We start from the raw sequence: 21,375 nt of genomic DNA on the forward strand, positions 1-21,375 counted from the left end.
ATGAAACTTCTCTGGGGCTCAGTTTGCTCACCTGTGAACTGGCAACATAAGGACCCTGATAGAATTTTCTTACTGAGTTTCTTCGATAAATGATTCTCAGCCCAAGCCAGATAATAGCATCACTTGATACGCTTTCTGTAAAGACTTTTGATAGGGTCCCATCTTCTGAAATTCTGATTGAATGGACCAGCTAATATTTTTCAAAAACTTCTCAAGTGATTCAAATGTACAGAAAACTGGGCAAACACTGCCTTCAACCAGGCAATTCCAGCCACACATAGGAAACTGCATGCAGAATAAAATGGGCATCAAGCCTCATTGCACAGTGCTGTTTGCACTGACCCAGTAAACAGAGCAGACAGATAGGTAAGAGGCTTTTTTGGATCTGTCTGTTGGTGATATTCAAATGGCATAGCAGCAGGAAAGGAAGAGGGGTCTCCATTTCAGACTAGCAAAGCTTTATTCACTTGAGATGAGAATATGACAAATAGAGTAAGGGTGGATGGAGCCTGATCCTTTTACCCCACATGTCATGGTAGAACCTGGGAAGAGCAAGCAAAATGTCTAGTACTGCTGCCTTTGAACCCCATCCTCTTCTTTCTGCAATATGAGCCCTGGAAGAAAGTTCTTTCTCTTACCTGAAAGCCTAGAAAAGCCTCCCTTATTAAGAATGAAAACAAGTATTTTGTGACTGTTTGGTCAGAGTTGGGAATTCTGGTAAGCCTGTGCATAGCATTTAAGTCTCAAGCATCAGTCTATAAAGAGGACCTGCCAACTTTCAGTGAGAGTGAGAAGACTTTACTTAGCCTGAGACATAAAACAGACTTCTTCTGGTCTGCCACACAACAATCTCCCAGTTGCTAGACTACTCAGGCCAACTTGAGGCCAAGTGGTTCTTAACCTTTATGTGTGTTAGTCTCTTCACTTGTGTCTGACTCTTTGCAACCCTGTGGACTATAACCCACCAGGCTCCTCTGACCATGGAATTCTCCAGGCAAGAATATTGGAGTGGGTTGCCATTTCCTTCTTTGGGAGAGCTTTCTCATCCAGAGATTGAACCCAGGTCACTTGCATTGCAGGCAGATTCTTTACCATTTGAGCCACAGGAGACATACTTGCTGCTGCTGCTGCAAAGTCGCTTCAGTTGTGTCCGACTCTGTGCAACCCCAGAGATGGCTCCCGCGTCCACCAGGCTCCCGTGTCCCTGGGATTCTCCAGGAAACAACATTGGAGTGGGTTGCCATTTCCTTCTCCAATGCATGAAAGTGAAAAGTGAAAGTGAAGTCTCTCAGTCGTGTCCAACTCTTAGTGACCCCATGGACTGCAGCCCACCAGGCTCCTCCACCCATGGGATTTTCCAGGCAAGAGTACTGGAGTGGGGTGCCATTGCCTTCTCTGGGAGACATACTTACCCATATACAAACCCACAAAGATAAGCTTATTAGGTTTTAAAAATCAGAAAGATAATGTTCAACAATAAAATATAAAATATAAGCATGTAGAAATGTAAAAATGCAAATGAGGCACAGACTCCTGAGTCTCACCTCAAAATTCCTGATACAGTAGGTCTTCAGAAGGACTCTCTTATTTGTATCTCTAACACGTTTTCAAACGAGGCTGATGCTGCTGGTCCAGGGACCATTCTTTGAGATCTATTCTCCTAGGTCACTAGTCCAGTGAATCCTTCCAATTGAGTTATCAAGGATCAGATATGTTTGCTTCCAGATATCTTTCTGAGTCTCCTCTTTTTAATATGATTTAATTAAATATTAGGTAACTAATGAAATACAAATGTAAATCAAATCTCTGTTTCTCTCTGGATGATAAGTAGCGTATTTTGGAAAACTCCATAAGGTATGTTGCTTTAAAAAAATGTCAGGTTAGTTGCTTGTCAGGTAAAAGACTCAGGTGGGGAGAGAGAATTATAAAAGCTTTTGATTCTTGCATTCAGAGTGCTTCACAAGTGTCTTATAATATCTTTGTTTCACTGTAAAGATACTGAAACTACAAAAAGGCTTAGTCGGCACTACTACAAAATATGATCTATTTAATGTGTATGTATGTACATATATTAAAATTGAAAAAGTGTTTCTGAAAAACTTTCTGAAAAGATATACATATTTTTATTCTCTTTAATTCATACACTTCCTTTATTATTATTTAATTCAGAAGTCAACTGACCTGTAAAAACTAAACTCAGATCATACTAAATTTTTGCCTGCATAAGAACCATGGAGATTTCTCTTCATTTTAAGGAAAATAGAAACATAAGTTAATTTGAAAGGCATGAATGTATTCTGTAGCAAAAGAGAAAATATAGCCATGTTCTGAGGACTTAGAAGACTTTCACACACACACATACAAGCACGTAGTATATCTCTGTATTTCTGTCTAAATTGCCAGTATTGTTACATAGGCTTTTTTATTTTTTATTTTTATTTTTTTTTTAAATTTATTTATTTATTTATTTTTTATTTTTTATTTTTTTTTAAATTTTAAAATCTTTAATTCTTAGGCTTTTTTAAAAATAAATTGCTTCATAAAGCAACTGTACTCCAGTAAAAATTAACAAATAAGTAAATTGCTTTTTCCTTTACCCAATATTTAATTAGATGAAAGATTTTAATAATTTTTAAATGCTATCATTTTATATTTGTTTATCATAGTGCAATTTCTCCTTTACTATTGTTAATAAAAAAGTTATTAATAATACTACTAATAATAGTTAACTGTTATTATAAATGATACTTGAAGACTTCAGAAAGCACTTTTTTCCTGTATTCAAAGTTGGATATTTATCTAAAAATCCATTCCACCCATCAGTAGCCATTTTGCATTACTCAGTTGTGTCCCTCTCTTGGCAATCCCATGGAATATTGCCTACCAGGTTCTTCTGTTCATGGGATTTCCCAGGCAAGAATACTGGAGGAGGTTGTCATTTCCTCCTCCAGGGGATCTTCCCAACCCAGGGATCAAACCCATGTCTCCAGCAGCTCCTGCATTGCTGGTGGATTCTTTACCACTGTGCTACCTAGTAAGCTCCATATCTAATAATGCTATCTAATTAATTGTATTGTGATTATTTCTGATATCTTACTGTATTATAAACTTATAATGTTAAAGTCTTTCCTTATGACCATATCTTATTCTGTCTTAAAAATTCCTGGTAATTCTTAAAGCACCAAGTGACACATTCCCTCCACCTTAAGGACTTAGAACTCTACTAGAACTTAGTTCTAGTTTAGTACTAAATATTTGGTAAATACTTAATTTTGTATATTTATTTATAGTTTATGTTAAATCAAACTCTATATTTTATCTGGACAAACTTTTCCTTAATGTTTATTTAGAAGGAAAAAAAATCAAGATTTTTAAAAATTATGAATAATTAGATTCATATGAGAGGGAAAACCCCTACTCATTATTAGAATATATTATAAAGTCATAATGTGATATTAGCATAAGAATATATATTTCAGGGAGGGGGGTTCAGGATTGGGAACATGTGTATACCCGTGGTGGATTCATGTTGATGTATGGCAAAACCAATACAATAATGTAAAGTAAAATAAAGTAAAATTTTAAAAAAAGAATGTATATTTCAATGAAACAGAATAATTTATTCAGATGTAGACCACATTATAGATAAAGATAGCTTACAGAAAAAAAAGAGAAGCATTGAAAATCAAACATAGAAAATGTACTAATCAGTGCATAGAATTGGGAAACATGTTTGCCATTTGGATAAGAATAATTTAGATTCCTACTCATACTGTGAATTCTTAACTTCTAGAGTTAAACCTTTAAAAATATTTGTAAAGACAGAATAAAATCATGGTTAAATATAAGTACAAGTGTATTTTATGAACTTGCATAGAGAAATAGATAATAGTTTTTATATTTTCATACAGTTAAAGTACAAAATGAATAGCAGTAAACAAGACTAAAATAACCTTGGAAAACCCATTTCTGAAAATTTGACAGAAGCAGATACTGATAAAGATCTACCAAAATTAATACAAAAAAGACACTAAACTAAATGGAGGGAAAATAAACATAACAAAAAGGGAAACAAAGTTAGCTCACACACAGGGCAATATGTTCCTCTCACTTGTAATCAGAAAAGGCAATCTAAAATGAGATACAATTTTGAACCACCAACTTAAAAACATTTTAATAACAATTCATAAAATTATCCAGTGCAGTGAAATAGGCACGTCTAACAGTTACGTTTTGAACTCTTTGAAAAGCAAATTTCAATAATGTATAAAAGTATTCATTCATAGTTATTTATATTTTGGGAAAATAATTCTAAATAATTTAGTAAGAAATATGGATTTATAAAGGGAAACCTGTTCCTGTACCTGATTTTCAAGCTCCCTTTCCATAGGGTGGGGTTGTTTCTGGAAAGTGAATTCCTAGCACATTTTGCATTTAGATGGAGACATCTGGCTAAGTTCCAATGATCAAAATGAGTGTAGAATTAATCTAAGCTACTCCAAGCATTCCAGATTCTCTAGGTTCCAAGCTTAGATTCCCTAGTATATCACCTTAAACAAGTTATCTAACACTTTATACCTCAGTTCCTTCATCTGTAAAGTGAATTGTATCATAGTGGCTACCTCATAAGTTTAAGCATTAAAAATAAGTGAATACATACTAAATTCTTAGACCAAGAGTCAGGAGACAGCAGTTCAGAGAAGAATAAACATTACCAAGTGCATCAAGAATGCCAATATAAGGTTTCAGCCCAGAGCAGATGTTGTGCGTCCTGGTTTATAGGGGACAAGCCATGGGTCTCAAACTAAAGGAGATTCAGACTTCCCAGGGTACAGCCTCCCTGCTCCTGAAAGTCAGCATAGCAATGCTGAGATTATTAGGCAGTGTTCCCAGTGTTATGGACTCTGTGTTTTGATCCAGCAGACCCTGTCAAGGCCATCTGGTCTATCGTAGACCTGGGAAGACCGGCCACTCTGACCCCTTCAGGAACTCTAACGAAGGTCATCTAATTGCAGCTTTTCAAGAAGTTTGGTTCAAGTGGGCCTTAGGAAGCATCATTATGAACAAAGTTAGTGGAGGTGATGGAATTCCAGTGGGGCTATTTCAAACCCTGAAAGGTAATGTTGTGAAAGTGCTGCACTCAATATGCCAGCAAATTTGGAAAACTCAGCAGTAGCCACAAGATTGGAAAAGGTCAGTTTCATCCCAATCCCTAAAAAAAGAAATGACAAAGCATGCTCTAACTATAGCAGAATTGCACTCACACACTAGCAAAGTAATGCTCAGAATTCTCCAAGCCAGGCTTCAACAGTATGTGAACCATGAACTTCCAGATGTTCAAGCTGGTTTTAGAAAAGGTAGAGGAACCAGAGATTAAATTGCCAACATCTGTTGGATCATTGAAAAAGAAGAAAGTTCCAGAAAAACATCTATTTCTGCTTTATTGACTATGCCAAAGCCTTTGACTGTGTGGATCACAACAAACTGTGAAAAATTCTGAAAGAGATGGGAATACCAGACCACCTTACCTGCCTCCTGAGAAATCTGTTGCAGGTCAAGAAGGAGTAATTAGAACTGGACAGAATTTGAACAGACAGGTTCCAAATCGGGAAAGGAGTACATCAAAGCTGTATATTATCACCTGCTTATTTAACTTATATGCAGAGTACATCATGAGAAATCCCGAGCTGGATGAAGCACAAGCTAGAATCAAGATTGCTGGGAGAAATATCAATAACCTTAGATATGTAGATGACACCACCCTTATGGCAGAAAGCAAAGAAGAACAAAAGAGCCTCTTGATGAAAGTGAAAGAGGAGAGTGAAAAAGTTGGCTTAAAGCTCAACATTCAGAAAACTAAGATCATGGCATCAGGTCCCATCACTTCATGGGAAATAGATGGGGAAACAGCAGAAACAGTGACAGAGTACATTTTTGGGCTCCAAAATCACTACAGATGGTGACTGCAGCCATGAAATCAAACAACACTTGCTCCTTGGAAGAAAAGTTATGACCAACCTAGATAGCATAATAAAAAGCAGAGACATTACTTTACCAACAAAGATCTGTCTAGTCAAAGCTATGGTTTTTCCTGTAGTCATGTATGGATGTAAGGGTTGGACTATAAAGAAAGCTGAGCACTGGAGAATTTATGTTTTTGAACTGTGGTGTTGGAGAAGACTCTTGAGAGTTCCATGGATTGCAAGGAGATCCAACCAGTCCATCCTAAAGGAAATCAGTCCTGAATATTCATTGGAAGGACTGATGCTGAAGCTGAAACTCCAACACTGTGGCCACCGGATGCAAAGAACTGACTCATTTGAAAAGATCCTAACGCTGGGAAGGATTGAAGGTGGGAGAAGAAGGGGACAACGGAGAATGAAATAGTTGGATGGCATCACTGACTCAATGGACTTGAGTTGGAGTAAACTCCAGGAGTTGGTGATGGACAGGGAGGCTTGGCGAGCTGCAGTCCATGGGGTCGCAAAAGAGTAGGACACAACTGATCAACTAAACTGAACTGAAGGAGTTTGGGTAGGAATTCATGTAAGGTTCCCTGATGGTCAGATGTTATTTATGTAATGTAAGTAATGGCCTGTGGCTAGAAATTGAGATAGGAAGACAGCTAAAGCGAAACCATAAGAAAACACCCCTATTGTACCTAACATAACGTTTGTCTTGAAGTAATTAATATATTTTAAAAATTATTTATTTAACTACCACTTATATAGCACTTAGCATACAAAAAGTTTTAATCTAAGAATTCTACTTACATTAACCCATTTAATCTTCATAGCAAAGCAGTGGGGGGATATTCTGTTATTACCCATATTTTACCGATGAGCTTAAATAACTTGCCTAAGGTCACACAGATGGTAAATAATAAAACTGTAATTTCTACCCAGATAATATAACTCCTTAGTCTGTTGTGTGAGCTGCTAAGCTCTTCTGACTCTCTCATTATGCCAAAGGAGAGGTGGCCATTAAGGCTATTTTTAACACTACTTTATATTAGTGTAGCATAGTTTTAAATTTACATACAGCAGTCACAATGATTAGCCACAGATTCTCACCATCATCCCAGGAGGTAGATAAGACTGTTATTAATTCTTATTTTCCATAAGAAAAAAATTGAGACTCAGAGAATCAAAGTAACATTCAGAGGAACACAAATCTGAAATTCAGATCCCAGTTATTTGACTATTGATCCATTATTCTTTTATTCATTCCATACTGATTTTCTCAGTTCTCTTTTTTACTTTAGGGAAAATTTAAAATCATAATTTTTTTTTCCATTCCCCCAAATGTTAGCAGAATGAAAGTCAGAGATGAACTTTTTTTCTTTTTAAGCCCAGAAAGTTAAGCAATTCTCAAAATTACTAGGAATGTTTGATTTCAATCTTTCTAGGTAATCCATTTACTTATTAAGAATCAGTAGGGCTTTTGAAGGTAGAACATGGCAGTCCCTTTTCCCTTCATCTTCAGCCAGCACATTGAATTGCTTTTTTTTTTTTTGCCAGCTAGTAAGGAAAGCATGTTGGAACAGTGTAAAGGCAGGGATTGAAAAATTGGGGAAGGAGACCCTGGGGCTGTAAGAAGAGGCCTGGGTTCAAGTCCCATATGAGCTCCCCGTGTACTAGGGTAGCCTCAGCAAATCACTCACCCCTTTAGACCTCAGTTCCCTCATCTGTTGAGTCTGGGTTTTGGACCAGGTACTTGCTGAGAGATTCCCTCTCAACTTCCCAATTCCTTTGGTGGCTTTAACTCTTCTTTTCTTTCCATGCGATTTTGGACATGTTGGGCCTCAATTGCCTTTTTTGTAAACTTAGAGTCATGATATTTATCGTGACCATCTCTCTGGATTGATGAATGCATCCAAAAGAATGCTAAGTACAAATGCCATTAAAAACAAAATATGTTTTATAACAGGCAAATACTTAATACCATTAACTAAGCAGAAAAAATAGTTAATAATTCAGCCAGTGGAAGCGTCGCTACTGATCTACATAAAGCCATTAATGGGTTAAATGCTTGGACATCTGGTGAAATACTAGCCTCAGCTGTTTAAGTGACATCTTTCTTGGGTCAAATTTCTCTCCTCTCTCCAGTCCATCTGCTCACAGCTCGTCGTGATAAACACTTCTGAGTTACAAAGCAAAGAATACACAGCAACAAGAGAGGGATAGCATCTTGGATCTTAACTAGACAATAATATCAGAGCAAAAACAGCACCCAGTCATCCACTTTTCATTGCCCCAGCCCTCCCCCACACTCCCCACCTCTGTCCCCACCCTTCTTTGCTTCTTGTGTCACAGCCACATGTCAGGCTGGAGACAAGTTGAAGGTAAGAAATCAAAGCCCCCTGGGAGTGACTGAAGAGAGACAGGCCTGATGGGTAAGGATAATGCTAGGCGGAAAATCTAGCTGACACTTGCTCTCGGTTCAATGAAAGTAGAATGTGTTAAGTGATTGATACTCCCTAGAATAGAATTATCTCAGTGTAGTGTCCTGCGGATCAGAACACTTGACTTCTGCAGGCACTGTGGTGATTTATTCTGAGATTTCAGCAAGAAGCGCTGAATGTCCAGCCTCAATTTCTTCATTGGTAAAAGCAAGTGGTTTTTGGTGGTAGCAATAAACAGCTGCATCACTGTTCTTATTAGACATGAGTAAAAAGACTCTGACAGAGCTTGGCATGTAGTAGGTAGCAAACATATTGTATTAACTGAATCTGGCATACTGGAAAGAGCACCATACTAAGTTCTTGCGTGCCCAACTGAAGACTTTGACCTTTCTTTAGAACTTTAGGAATAATCTGAAGTTTCAGAGGAAAGAAGTGTAACCATTATTATTGAGGTTAATATTCTTGACTCTTCTGGAAATTGATGGAATGATTTAAATGTCCTGTAATTCTCTCCCTGCTCTGATGTTCTGAAGTCCATGCTGCTGCTTTGAATTACTTTTAAAACCAGAGTTGTGTCATTCCATATGCATTCCATGTGAATAAGCACATTCCCCCAAGCTACTTCCTTTAGCCTTGAAGTCACCATCAAAATGACCTTAGAATAATTAAATAGATCATGGTGCATCCACACAATGTTGACAGTGGTTATTTCATAATGTTGCAATGTCAGATGTACAAAAACTATCTTTAACTATAGTTTCTTATTCAATTCTCATGAACATTCATTGCTTAAGTACTAAAAATGATAAAAGAAAAAGTGTTGTTCAAGCCAGGAAGAATGGAAGGAACAATATTAGCAAGAATCAGAGTACAAGCTGTAAGTAACTCTGCATTTACCATATACAAAAAAAAAAAAATGAAATTTTGCCGACAAATACCTTCTTTATCAATAAGGTCATCTGTCACTTTCCATTGGGAGAAAAAAAGAGTATGTGTTCTATAACAAAGCCTAGAAGAATCCATGTCCTCTTTCTGAGGTTTCGCTTAAGCATCATCTCTCTTCATTGATTCTTTTGACCAACAACCATTACACTGGACCCACCGTGGCCCAAGTGTTGTGCTAGGATATCAGGACATATAAATGAAAAAGATGGCTTCTATTTTCAAGGATATGAAGTAATTGAAATTGTCTCATACACACACACAAACTGCTGGTGGGAGAATTTTGGTACACTCATTTTAGAAGGCTTCCATGGTGGCTCAGATGGTAAAGCAACCGTCAGCAATGCAGGAGACCCAGGTTCAATCCCTGGGTTGGGAAGATACCCTGTAGAAGGGAATGGCAGCCCACTCCAGTATTCTTGCCTAGAGAATTCCATGGACAGAGGAGCCCTGCAGGCTACAGTCCATGGGGTCACAAAGCATCAGACACAACTGAGTAACACTCACTTCCATTTTTAAAAAGCAGTTTGATCAGGTTTTATACTTCAAGATGCGATTTTGTATTTTAGGACCTAGCATTTCTATACCTAAATATTCTTGAACAAAGGTAAATACTGTATGTGTGCACCTACTAGTCACATGTAAGCACGTACACAGCAGCATTGCTTACAATAGAAAGAAACAAACCAGATGCAACTCAAATATACTCACATGAATGAACTACAGTTGCATGGATCAGTAGCAATGAATTTCAAAAGCATAATGTCAAACAAAAAAGAAATCACAGAAGACTATGTATAATAGGGTTTCATTTATATAAGGATCAAAAAAGCTAAACAATATATAATTAGGGGCACATGTATCTGTGGCAAAACTTACAAAAGAAGAGAATGAAGAATAATTAACGCTCAGGATAGTGGAAACTCTGGATGAGGGGGAACAAGATTCTTAATAGATGAAGAGCTGATTCAAATGTATCCTTTTAATGGCTGAGTAATACTCTATTGTGTATATGTACCACAGCTTTCTTATCCATTCATCTGCTGATGGACATCTAGGTTGTTTCCATGTCCTGGCTATTATAAACAGTGCTGCGATGAACATTGGGGTACATGTGTCTCTTTCAATTCTGGTTTCCTTGGTGTGTATGCCCAGCAGTGAGATTGCTGGGTCATAAGGCAGCTCTATTTGCAATTTTTTTAAGGAATCTCCACACTGTTTTCCATAGTGGCTGTACTAGCTTGCATTCCCACCAACAGTGTAAGAGGGTTCCCTTTTCTCCACATCCTCTCCAGCATTTATTGCCTGTAGACTTTTGGATCGCAGCCATTCTGACTGGTGTGAAATGGTACCTCTTTGTGGCCTTGATTTGCATTTCTCTGATAATGAGTGATGTTGAGCATCTTTTCATGTGTTTGTTGGCCATCTGTATGTCTTCTTTGGAGAAATGCCTATTTAGTTCTTTGGCCCATTTTTTGATTGGGTCGTTTATTTTTCTAGAGTTGAGCTGTATAAGTTGCTTGTATGAAACTGGAGCTGATTATACAGAGTGGAGTAAGCCAGAAAGAAAAATACCAATACAGTATACTGACACATATATACGGAATTTAGAAAGATGGTAATGATGACCCTGTATGTGAGACAGCAAAAGAGACAAAGATGTAAAAACGGACTTTTGGACTCTGAGGGAGAGGGAGAGGGTGGGATGATTTAGGAGAATGGCATTGAAACATGTATACTACCATGTAAGAAACAAAGTGCCAATCTATGTTCGATACAGGATACAGGATGCTTGGGGCTGGTGCATGGGGATGATCCAGAGAGATGATATGGGATGGGAGGTGGGAGGGGGATTCAGGATTGGGAGCTTGTATACACCCGTGGTGGATTCATGTCAATGTATGGCAATACCAATACAGTATTGTAAAGTAAAATAAAGTAAAAATAAAATTAAAAAAATAAAAGAAAATAAAATTAAAAAAAAAAAGATGAAGAGCACTTGGGGAATTTCAAATTTGGAATAGAATAGATTTAAGAGCAAAAACTGTGCTATCATTCTTTCAGTCACTCAGTTGTGTCCAAATCTTTGTGACCCTGTGGACTGCGGCACGTCAGGCCTCCCTGTCCACCACCAACTCCTGGAGTTTACTCAAACTCATGTCCATGGAGTCAGTGGTGCCATCCAACCATTTCATCCACTGTTGCCCCCTTCTCCTCCCACCTTCAATCTTTCCCAGCATCAGGGTCTTTTCAAATTAGTCAATTCTTCGCATCAGATGGCCAAAGAGTTTCATCTTGAGCATCAGTCCTTCCAATGAATATTCAGGACTGACTTCCTTTAGAACAGACTGGTTGGATCTCCTTGCAGTCCAGGGGACTCTCAAGAGTCTTCTCCAACACCACAGTTCAAAAGCATCAATTCTTTGGCACTCAGCTTTCTTTATAGTCCAACTCTCACATCCATACATGACTACAGGAAAAACCATAGCCTTGACTAGATGGACCTTTGTTGGCAAAGTAACATCTCTGCTTTTAACATGCTGTCTAGGTTGGTCACAACTTTTCTTTCAAGGAGCAAGCATCTTTTAATATCATGGATGCAGTCACCATCTGTAGTGATTTTGGAACCCAAAAATATAAAGTCAGCCACTGTTTCCACTCTTTCCCCATCTATTTGCCATGAAGTAATGGGACCCGATGCCATGATCTTCGTTTTCTGAATGTTGAGCTTTAAGCCAACTTTTTCACTCTCCTCTTTCACTTTCATCAAGAGACTCTTTAGTTCTTCTTTGCTTTCTGCCGCAAGTGGTGTCATCTGCATATCTGAGGTCATTGATATTTCTCCTGGCAATCTTGATTCCAGCTTGTGCTTCATCCAGTCCAGCATTAACAAGTGGTGTCATCTGCATATCTGAGGTCATTGATATTTCTCCTGGCAATCTTGATTCCAGCTTGTGCTTCATCCAGTCCAGCATTCTTTAAGCCATATAAATATAATATATATAGTCTTTGTGTACATAATATTTTGATTTTAAAAATAAAACCATTTAAGATCTACTCTCTTAGTAACTTTTAAGTATATAATTCAATATTATGAACTATAATTATCATGCTATACAGAGATTCTCAGAGCTTACACATCTTACAATTGAAAATTTATACACCTTGGGGCTTCCCAGGTGCTACTAGTGGTAAAGAACCTGCCTGCCAATGCAGGAGACATGAAAGATACAGGCTCAATTCCTGTGTTGGGAAGATCCCCTAAAGGAGGGCATGACAATCCACTCCAGTATTCTTGCCTGGAGAATCCTATGGACAGAGATGCCTGATGGGCTACAATCCATAGGGTTGTACAGAGTCAGACATGACTAAGTTACTTAGCAAGCAGACATACCTTCACCAACATCTCCCCAATTCCTTCCTCTCTTCCCTAACCTCCAGCCCTTGGTACTGATCACTATTTATATAAGTTTAGGTTTTTAATTTTTTTTAATTGAAATATAGTCAAGTACAATACTATGCTGGTTTCCTAGTGACTCAGTCATCAAATATATTACAAAATGACTGCCACATAAATCTAGTAACCATCTGTCTCAACATAGAATTATTACAATATGATTAACTAAAGTCTCTGTGCAATACATTACATCTCTCTGACTTGTTTATTTTATAACTAAAAGTTTATACCTTTTAATCCCATTCACTGATTTCACCCAAAGCCTCACCCTCCTCCTCTCTGAAAACCACAAGTTCAGTTTCTGTAGGTCTGTTTTTGTCTTGTTTGTTTTGCTTTTATGTGAGATCACACAGTCTTTGTATTAAGTGAAGGAATACTGACTTTTTCAGAATTGAACCTTCTGACCTTGAAGAGGCTGCTGGTTACCATGCTTCTCAACTTTTTATGACCAGGGAGTTGTTCAAGGCCACCACACTTGGGGGTTGATGTAGCAACGGAGAGCATACTCTAAGACATGAAAAAGAATGTCTGTGAAGCTGATGCATGACATATTTGATAGCAATTTAAAAATTAAAAAACCAGAACCTACTTTTACCTTGAAATGAAGTCATTATTTGTCAACACTTTTCTTAAAATATAAAATTGAAATTTTTTAGACTCACTATTACAGACAGTGCTAAAAAAAACTTCAAAAGTTGACTTCCAGTTTGTTAAAAATATTTTAAAATAGGTTCCAAATGTATTTATTGATGTTTTTCTGAACAAAAATTTTTTAAAGGGACTAAATAATGAAAACTGGTTTTACTTTAATTTGGATCTTTGTATATTAAAATGCCTACTTTGATTAGCAGTTTTATTCCCAAAATGTTTTAAGATATATTGTTATGTTAAAACACAAAATATTGTTTGTAAAGACACAAGAGACTTGTGTTCGATGCTTGGGTCAGGAAGATCCCTGGGAGTAAGAAGTGGCGAACCACTCCAGTATTCTTGCCTGAGAAATCCCATGGACAGGGGAGCCTAGCGGGCTACAGTCCATGAGGTTGCAAAGAGTCGGACACAACTAAGCGACTGAAGACACCACAAACACATTGCAAGAGTGAATATTATAAATCCCACTGGGCACAAGACAAATCTGATGACAAAGACAGTAGACAGTAAGTGACAGAACCAGTTTCTAACCTAAGTTTATTGACTCTGGATCTCAGGTATTCTCTGTACTGTTACATTTGTCACCCATTTGCTTTCAACATTTACCTTTGACAAATCACCTCTCCTCTTTGATACTCATGTGTTTTCTTCAAATGTAAAAGCTATGCCTAGGTCATGGTAAGCATGCATTGTGTACTTATTGAATACATTCATCTTTTATTCAACACCTTCAAAGTCCTACTATACGTACGACACTGCATTAGGCACTAAGGCAGAATCACAGGCTATCCCTACCTCCACAAATAGAGCACTATTTTCATCTTTCATGTGTATCTACTCTAAACAAGAAATGCTTAGATAGCTAAAATCTTAACGATAAAACATGTTTTACTTCTTTACCTAGAAAGTGGGCCCTTTGACATTCCATTCTACAAAGGCAAAGCTACCAGCTTCAGTTCAGTTGAGTTCAGTCGCTCAGTCGTGTCCAACTCTTTGAGACCCCATGAATCATAGCACGCCAGGCCTCCCTGTCCATTACCAACTCCTGGAGTTCACTCAGACTCATGTCCATTGAGTCGGTGATGCCATCCAGCCATCTCATCCTCTGTCGTCCCCTTCTCCTCCTGCCCCCAATACTTCCCAGCATCAGGGTCTTTTCCAATGAGTCAACTCTTTGCATGAGGTGGCCAAAGTATTGGAGTTTCAGCTTCAGCATCATTCCTTCCAAAGAACACCCAGGACTGATCCCCTTTAGAATGGACTGGTTGAATCTCCTTGCAGTCCAAGGGACTCTCAAGAGTCTTCTCCAACACCACAGTTCAAAAGCATCAATTCTTCAGTGCTCAGCCTTCATCACAGTCCAACTCTCACATCCATACATGACTACTGGAAAAACCATAGCCTTGACTAGATGGACCTTTGTTGGCAAAGTAATGTCTCTGCATTTGAATATGCTATCTAGCAGCTTGGCAAATATAAATGCAAAATTATAAATGACATTCATGTCTTTCTTTAAATCTGACTTCCATAAATATAAATTAAAACACCTTATGCATCTTTATATCCTCCATGTGCTGCTGCTGCTAAGTCACTTCAGTCGTGTCCGACTGTGTGTGACCCCAGAGACAGCCTCCCACCAGGCTCCCCCGTCCCTGGGATTCTCCAGGTAAGAACACTGGAGTGGGTTGCCATTTCCTTCTCCAATGCATGAAAGTGAACACTGAAAGTGAAGTTGCTCAGTCGTGCCCAACTCTTAGCGACCCCATATCCTCCATGTATCTACTGCCATATCTGACGCATAGTAGATGCTTCATAAATATTAAAGAAGTTTGCATGTGTGCTAAGTCACTTCAGTCATGTCCTACTTTTTATGATCCTATGGACTGTAACCCACCAGGCTCCTCTGTCCATGGGATTTTCTAGGCAAGAATACTGGAGTGGGTTGCCATGCCCTCCTCCAGGGGATTTTCCCAATCCATGGATCTAAACTCATGTTTCTTATGTCTCTTGCCTTGGCAGGTGGTTTCTTTACCACTAATGCCACCTCGGAAGCCAGTTTAAGTCTTGACAATTCTGATAAAATAGCCTGAGCCAAGAAAAGAAACAGAGGGCATAGAGTTCCGTGTGTGTGAGTAGTAAACTTTATTTTGAAGTAATTTTAGATTTAAAGAGAAGCTGAAAATATAGTAGAGAGTTCTCTTATACCTCTCACTCAGTTTATTCCAATGTTAACATTTTACATATTGGTTCAAACCAAGAAACCTACATTTACATATTGCTATCACTTAACTTCAGACTTTATTTGGATTTCACTAGTTTTCACACTAATATCTTTGTTCTGTTCCAAGACTGAATCCAAGGTATCACATTGCATTTAAGAATTTCTTATTTACAGAAATAATTTTTATGATGTGGAAAAGAGTTTCCCATCAGGTGAGACCTGCTGATCCACTGAAGAATGTTCATCAACCCAAATAACCAGTTGAAATCTAATTAAATCCTTCATATTTATCTATGAACAGAACAAAGTAGCAACAAGTCTTGTAGAAAATGCCATCAGAAAGGACAAAAGATGAACAAAGAAAAACTGACCCCAAAGACACAAGAATGACAGGAAATAGAAATAAAATTTTTATTTGTAATTATATTGTTAGAGAGATTTGCTAGAGAAGGCAATGGCAACCCACTCCAGTACTCTTGCCTGGAAAATCCCATGGACAGAGGAACCTGATAGGCTGCTGTTCATGGGGTCACTAAGAGTCAGACATGACTGAGCGACTTCACTTTCACTTTTCACTTTCATGCATTGGAGAAGGAAATGGCAACCCACTCCAGTGTTCTTGCCTGGAGAATCCCAGGCACAGAGGAGCCTGCTGGGCTGCTGTCTTGGGTTGCACAGAGTTGGACACAACTGAAACACCTTAGCAGCAGCAGAAGCAAAGATTTGAGAAGATAGTTCACACTGTTCACACATTAAATAAGAATGAAGGCAAAAAAATAGATCAGTAATAACAAAATCAGAAAGACTTGTTGGAGATTAACAATTCATAGGAATAAAAACTTATAAAAGTATTTAAGAATAGTTAGAAGGAAGAAATTCTTAGAATGCAGAGATAAAGAAACATAGATAGAAAATAGAAAATACAAGTGACTGGGCAAACCAATCAAGAAGCATGGTAACCACTAAAGAAGTTTCAGAAAGAGAAAATAGAAAAATGGTGGGAACATATTATCAAAGAAATAACAGAATAATATTTCACAGAAGTAAAAGTGGACAACAGTCTTCATATTTTGAAGGCTCAAAGTGTAGACAGTGTAGGAATAAATTTAATAATATACCTAATACCCATACCTTCAGAATTTGAGAATATCAAGGATATGAGAAAAATCTTAAAATACCCAAAGCGGATAGAGGGAAAAAGAAAGAAATGTATGGAAGAATGAGGAGAAAAATGGCCCCAGACATCTCATCATCTAGCATTATAAACTAGAAAACAGTGGAAAAATAGGTTCTAAAGCTGTGCGGGGAGAGTATTTTAGTAGAGAATTCTCTATCCTAACAAGTTGTTAGTCCCATGTTGCTACAAAATAGATTTTCTGATATGTAGTAACAGCGAAATTTGTTTCCTACACATTTATAAAAGGAAGTCAATTGATAAAATTGTCCAAGAAAACAGGAATGTATTGAAGAAAGAAGAAAATATGAAATCTAGCAAAGAGAGGTTCTGATCCAAAAACACAATGAAGTTCCAGGACAATACCTTTGCAAGTAAGCATAGAGAACAAGCAGTCCTGATTGTAGTGGGACATCAGAGAGTCCACGAGGGAAGATTTCAAGGGTATAAAGAGGAAGAAAGGAGAATTCCATGTAATTGACTGTGTGATCAAGAGCCTGAAAAATGTGGTGATAAGGTGAAGCCATACTATTGATTTTTAAGAATAAAGAGGTGGTACTATTTTTTAAAAGCTATATAGAATAATGATGTGAATATAAAATAAATTAAATAGACCATGACTTTAAGCAATTGATAGGATATAAAAAAGTGAATCCAGTTAACACAGATTCTAAGAAAATTATATACCAAGTAGCACAAGGGGATCATTGTTTTATATTTTTAGACAGGAAAATTTATCCTAAAACACTTTGGCATGTTTAGCTTTGAGATGACCAAGATTTATAGAATGGTAATGATGCTATTTGCTTACTGTAGCCAACTTTTAGAGTCAGTGTATATACAAAGTACAAAAGTCATTATCTTTAACTTCACAATTATTTAACATAATACAAATGTTAACCTTGAAAGGTACAGCCAGCAGGAATTGAGAGCTAGAAAGGAACGTATAAAAATAAAGACAAGAACACTAATTTCCTCACTTTTCATAGTGAGCAGCTAAGCAGCACTGTCTGCAATTGGTGAAACGAGAAACAGAGGTGTAAATACTACATTATAAAATCTTAAGTAGTTTACATTTAAAGCTACAAATATAATCAATCAGTTCAGTTCAGTCGCTCAGTTGTGTCCGACTTTTTGCAACCCCATGAATCGCAGCACGCCAGGCCTCCCTGTCCATCACCAACTCCCAGAGTTCACTCAAACTCACGTCCATGGAGTCGGTGATGCCATCCAGCCATCTCATCCTCTGTCGTCCCCTTCTCCTCCTGCCTCCAATCCCTCCCAGCATCAAGGTCTTTTCCAATGAGTCAACTCTTTGCATGAGGTGGCCAAAGTACTGGAGTTTTAGATTTAACATTATTCCTTCCAAAGAACACCCAGGTCTGATCTCCTTTAGGATGGACTGGTTGAATCTCCTTGCAGTCCAAGGGACTCTCAAGAGTCTTCTCCAACACCACAGTTCAAAAGCATCAATTCTTTGGCGCTCAGCCTTCACAGTCCAACTCCTAAACATCCATACAGGGCCACTGGAAAAACCATAGCCTTGACTAGACGGACCTTTGTTGGCAAAGTAATATCTCTGCCTTTCAATACGCTATCTAGGTTGGTCATAACTTTCCTTCCAAAGAGTAAGCGTCTTTTAATTTCATGGCTGCAATCACCATCTGCAATGATTTTGGAGCCCAGAAAAATAAAGTCTGACACTGTTTCCACTGTTTCCCCATCTATTTGCCATGAAGTGATGGGACCAGATGCCATGGTCTTAGTTTTCTGAATGTTGAGCTTTAAGCCAACTTTTATAATCAATAGGAGAAGGAAAAATAATACAAAAACAGTTTAAACATTGAGAAAAAATGAAAATCGTGTAATAATGTTAAATTATCATCTTGCAAAATTAGAGAATCAAGAGATGTCATATAATATTTTCAAATAAAAATAATTGAGGTATAAATAAGCACATTATTTAAGGTTTTGGAAGTAACCAGCAGGTGAACTTAATGCATAAAAAAGGAAATGTCCTGGACAGTGTTAAAGGGTAAGATGGTGATTGTCACTGGAAGCCTTTGTGCATTTTGTTTTTCATGATGTGCATATAATTTTTAAATATTATAAATATATGTCAATTGCAGAACTTTTAAAAATCAAAAAGCTTTTTTTAATTTTTAATGTAAATTTATTTATTTTAATTGGAAGTTAATTACTTTACAGTCTTGTATTGGTTTTGCCATACATCAACATGAATCTGCCACAGGTAAATGTCTATAACATTTACAAAAGGATGTTAGTTGCAGGACGTTCACAAAGTTTCAAATTGGACTTAAAACCTGTAGATCGGTAAGAGAATGGGGCGTGTCCTTATATGGAATTCAGTTCAGTGTTAATAATTATATGAGGACAACTGTACTGTCAGCATTGTTGGTGAGGGGAGAAAGCAACAGAATATGTTCAGTGTGATAGCATGTATAAGGAGCACACAGCTCCGTTTCTACAGATACAAATACAGAAAGGACTTCAGGGACTAGGTCTGGACTTGACATCGGTGTGGTATGGCTTTTGCACTGTACATAGTTTTTTGCTTTTTTTCACCTATAACTTTATTTCTTTTTTAAAACTTTGCAAAGAACCCCCATGTGTATTTGTTTCAGCTTAAATAATTATCAGCTTAAAGCCAATCTTATATTTCTACTCCTACCCATTTTCACTGTTTATAGATAATTTTGAAGAAAATTTTAGGCATAATATCATCTGTAAGTATTTCATATGTTTGTAACATTTTGTGTTTTGTAACATTTTATTATGTTACAAAATAATCATCCAGATTTTTTAAATTAATCATTTCATGTCATCAAATATCCAATGTTCAATATTACAAAAGATTTATAAATGCACTATTTTACAATTTGTCAAAGTCATTATCCAATGTGCTAGATTTGTTAATGTTTTAATTTGTGTCGCAAAATATTGAAAATATACAAAATTATGGAAAATAATTAACAGGCATACACATAAATACCAACCAGATTTATATGTTGTTGTATTTTGCCATATTGGCTTCAGAATTTTAAAGAAACAAAAACATATTTTTGGAAAAAAAAGTACAGTCATTCTTTGAGAAATACAAAATGTTTTTTTAAAGATGTAAAACTGCTGAGGAATCAAAAGTTCATGATAGACATTTATCCTACACTTCTCTAAAATTCTGTTCTCCTTTTATTTCTCCCCAGAGATCATATCTGTTCTGTTAATATATGTCCTTTCCATCTTATGCATTATAAGCTTAATACATACATAAGAACATGCAAATAATCTTTTATTAATTAAAATGTAAATGCTAGCATATTGTACGTATCCCACTGTCTTTTTACCATCAATATTGTGTTTCTAATATTTATCCATCTTGATACATGAAGATGAAGCTCATTTTTTTTAGATTGCTGCCTAGAATTCCACTGTGTTTGTATGTCTATGCTTTCATTGATGGATGTTTAAGTTATCCTGATGTCAGTCTTTCAATTCTATCATAACGATTATTCTTGAACATATTTCTTCAAGTGGATATGTGAGTATTTCTCTAAGTAATATGCCTAGAAATGAATTTCTAAGTCATAGAATATAGCACATTCAAATGTTTGTTATTGTCAATTTGTGGTGATAGTGATTTTTCCAATTTGCTCTCCCCGAGCAGTATATAAGCTTTCTTCTACCACATCCACATTAGCCTTTGATATTTTCTAAGTTTTCAATTTGCTAGTCTGATGATTGTGAAATTCATTGTGATTTTAATGAACATTTCTCTGGTTGCTAGAAGAGTTTTAGATACTTATTGACCTCTGTTTTCTCTTTCTTCAAAATTCCTATATTTAATATATGATCATATTTCTATTTGGTTATTTGACATTTTTTCATTAACTTTAAAAGCTCTTTATAAATTCTGGACAGAGTTTTCATCATGTATTACCATTTATTTGAGTTGCAAGAGTTTTCTTTCCACCTTTGACTTGCTTTTATTCTCAGCATCCTGTCATAGGAAACTTAGACCTGGGCTCTGCAATAAACTAGAGGGGTGGGATGGGGAGGGAGGTTGGAGGGAGGTTCAGGAGGGAGGAGACATACATATACTTATGGCTGATTCATGTTGATGTTTAGCAGAAACCAACACAGTACTGTAAAACAGTAATCCTTCAATTAAAAATAAATAAATATGAAAAAAATTTAAGTTTTAAATTTTAATGTTCAGTTCAGTTCAGATCAGTCACTAAGTCGTGTCCGACTCTTTGCGACCCCATGAATCGCAGCACGCCAGGCCTCCCTGTCCATCAACATCTCCCAGAGTTCACTCAAACTCACGTCCATCCAGTCCATGATGCCATCCAGACATCTCATCCTCGGTTGTCCCCTTCTCCTCCTGCCCCCAATCCCTCCCAGCACCAGAGTCTTTTCCAATGAGTCAACTCTTCGCATGAGGTGGCCAAAGTACTGGAACTTCAGCTTTAGCATCATTCCTTCCAAAGAAATCCAAAGGTGGA

The sequence above is a fragment of the Ovis canadensis genome, chromosome 1 (assembly GCF_042477335.2).
Source record: "Ovis canadensis isolate MfBH-ARS-UI-01 breed Bighorn chromosome 1, ARS-UI_OviCan_v2, whole genome shotgun sequence".
In the NCBI taxonomy this organism is placed as follows: Eukaryota; Metazoa; Chordata; class Mammalia; order Artiodactyla; family Bovidae; genus Ovis; species Ovis canadensis.